Raw genomic sequence first — 3,532 nt, forward strand, 5'->3', positions numbered from 1 at the left:
CGTACGCCCTTAAAATTCCAGAACATGGCGGGCGTACAAGAGGGTATGGGGCAGTTTTGTGGTACCATTCCTTCCTAGCTGATCAAGGAACTTATAGAAGCCGTCAGAGAAACAAGGAGGAGGAGGCAGAGCGGATTCACAAGTTGGAGGAGTTTGTGCATATCTAGTAAGAGCATGAAAGAAGTCGTGAAGAATAGATGCAGGAGAAGATCAAGAGGCAAGTGCAAGCAGCAATTAGTTCCTTGACAAGAGGGGGGCTACATCATCATAGCCGGCAGATATCAACATTAGCCCCCAGGTCAGTTGAAGAGTAGTTGTGCCTCCACGGAAGTACCAACCGCCCAAGCTAACGCGAAGCTACGGTTCCCCTCACAGAAACAGTTAATTTGTTTGAGATACACATTCCAGAAGGAACCGGGATGAAGAAGGTGGCGGTCGGTGTTGTAAATGCTATCGATCAGACAAGAACACCAAGAATCCATGGTCGACCAGTACCAGAAGGATATGCTCGTGTCTTGGTGGATAGGGTGGAGAGAGGTTGTGCCAACGTGACTATCGACATTGAAGGGGGAGATGGGGAGAAGACTCTAGGTGAGGCAGTGAAGACATTCATTTGTTGGAATAAGCGCTTCATCATCATTCTTGGAGTCTCACCGCCACCACCTCGTCTTACTGATGATCAAGATCCTTAGCATAGGTGTGTGGATTCAAAACAAATTATTTGCTAACATGTTATTCGAAAACAATTTATTCGCTAACAATTTATTTGCTCACAACACTCGTTGTTTTCCTAGCAGGGACTTCAGTCCAAATATTCATTCCCCAGCGCATCATAGTGCTATGGGCGGTGAAGATGCATTGGAGGACGCGACTGCAACCCAATCTCCTCCACGACGGTCTCCAACGCCACCACGGGCCACACCAACCCCGCCACCGCCTTCACCACCGCCTCGAACACGGTCTCCAACGCCACCATGGGCTGCACCGTCCCCGCCACCGCCACCGCCTCAAGCCAGTAAGAAGAGGTCCACCCCAGCACCAAAGGCTTCGGTCCCACATCCTACAAAGAAGTAGGTTCAGGCTCCCTCGGGAAATAAAGCAGCCGGTGAAAAGTTGTCTTATGAGAAGACGGACGAGGAGCTAATTGCATCGGTTGCTTCAGATGTGAAAGCACACTTTGAAAAAACTAAAAAGGAATTTGAAGCAAAGTGCAACCCTGAAAAGCCATACCTCTACTTACCAAAAGGGGAGCGGAGGAAGAGGGTGGAAGAGCACAATAGGAAAATCCACGATGCTCGAAAGCCTCCGCCAAAGTCGGTCTATGAACACTAACTAATAAAAGCTGTAAAAGCTCAACCCGCCAAGAAAAAGTAGGAAAGGGTGTTCCATAGCTCGGGGACACGTCAAGACCTTTGTCCCTGTTAATTGTGGCAGATCAGTATGGTTCAATTGTGGGCATAGTACAGAGGAAATCTGGAGAGCCCACTTTGTCTAAGATGGACTCACTTGAAAATTATTTCATTGAGTGCGGTCTCCCATACTCCACGATTCAAAATATTGCTGATGGGCTAGAGTTTCCATGAGTGGAAGTAGTTGATGAATAGAGGAGAAATTTTGCACTGGGCAGTAGTCTAATGAACCCCAAGTACGTACATGTACTCGGTACGCAGATGTTTGCAATCAACAATTGGTGCATGAAGGCTTCTAAAGGCGGAGTTGATTGGATTTTTGTTCGAATTCGAAACCATCACTACTTCTATGGCGATGACCTTACCTTAGTCCAGATGAGCGAATTACACCAGCTATGCCACATGGACGCTCTGGACAAATAGCTCATTAGCTGCTTTTGTTTGTAAGTATTTCTTTGTTTTTATTAAACTCTCCAGCATGTCTATATAGTAGTAATCCTTACACACGTACTTGTCGATGGACTCACTATATGGAGGCTCCAAATGACTAAGCTCAGATCCAAAAACGACAATACTCTTGGATTTGTTGATCCTTACGTCGTTTTCAAGGCGCCAAACCCTTCGGCGACTTGGATCAATGACATGTGTACGAATCTTATGAGGTTCTCTGTGAACCAAAAAGACAAAAAAAGAATACTCTTTTCCTACAACTTCAAGTGAGTTATATATATATAGTTAACATCCAAGTGTGCACCTTTAATTTTACTTAACCCTAATCTACGATTCATGTCTCTATGAACAACTTTCACTAGATACTCATAGTCATCAATCTTGCTGAAAGTAAGTTGGTAATCTATGACTCAATGAACAAACCGCAACAAGATTATCAATATATGATAGACATCATTCAACGTTAATTTCGATCCAATGCATGCGTAAAGTAGATTAAGCTTGTATATATGTATACTTAACGATCCAACTCTCTTGTTTCATATATATCATTTGTTTAGGGTTTGGGAAAGATTCATTGTTCGAGAACATCTAACTCAACGTAGGGCACCACTAATAAGTTTGTCCTTCATCAATGTACGTGGTATATCTTATATCTTGCCTTTTTTACGAGATGAATCTTTACATCCTACAGTGGATCTTGAGACAAGAACCAGGGAACAACTTATGTGGATACTACGTGTGCAAGTATAATATGGCAGAAACAAAAAGAATTCCTGAAGAATACCTCAGAGTATGTAACACATGTCTTTTTTTTATTTTCTCTTGAATTACTATTGATAATCTAGATATAACTAATACCTTCGTTTAGTTCAAATTGAAGACTGAATGGTTAAAGCAAAAACCCCTGCAACATGAACAACTCCAAGCTATACAAGAGGCAATAGCAGGATTTCTTCGGGAACAACTCATAAATCCAAGCGGCGAGTTCCACTATAATCCTAACGAGACGATGATTCCAAACAATGATGATCATTTCTATGCTCTATAGATCACTGGATGATGAAGTAGAAGTTGTAATAGGTTTAGAGTATTAACTTTGGAGTAGAACTTATGCAGTAATAGATTTGGTGAACAACTTCTATATATTTATGTGCATATATATATGTAATTATATAATTCAATTATATATGCACAAAATAAGCTTATTGTCATATGTTGCTAATATATATATATATATATATATATATATATATATATATATATATATATATATATATATATATATATATATATATATATATATATATATATATATATATATATATATATATATATATATATATATATATATATATATATATATATATATATATATATATATATATATATATATATATATATATATAGCTTTCTCTTTTATACACAGGCATAAATATACCCAGAGATATATATATATATATATATATATATATATATATATATATATATATATATATATATATATATATATATATATATATGAGAGAGAGAGAAATTACTTTGTACTTTTAGGAGTAGTTACTCCCTTGTATATATCTTTAGATTTATAGTATATATGACCGAACGAAATATATGTAGACAAAGTATATGATCATACTGGACTATCTAAGGTGATATATATACGGCTTATA

Source organism: Sorghum bicolor, chromosome 5 (assembly GCF_000003195.3).
Source record: "Sorghum bicolor cultivar BTx623 chromosome 5, Sorghum_bicolor_NCBIv3, whole genome shotgun sequence".
Taxonomy (NCBI): domain Eukaryota; kingdom Viridiplantae; phylum Streptophyta; class Magnoliopsida; order Poales; family Poaceae; genus Sorghum; species Sorghum bicolor.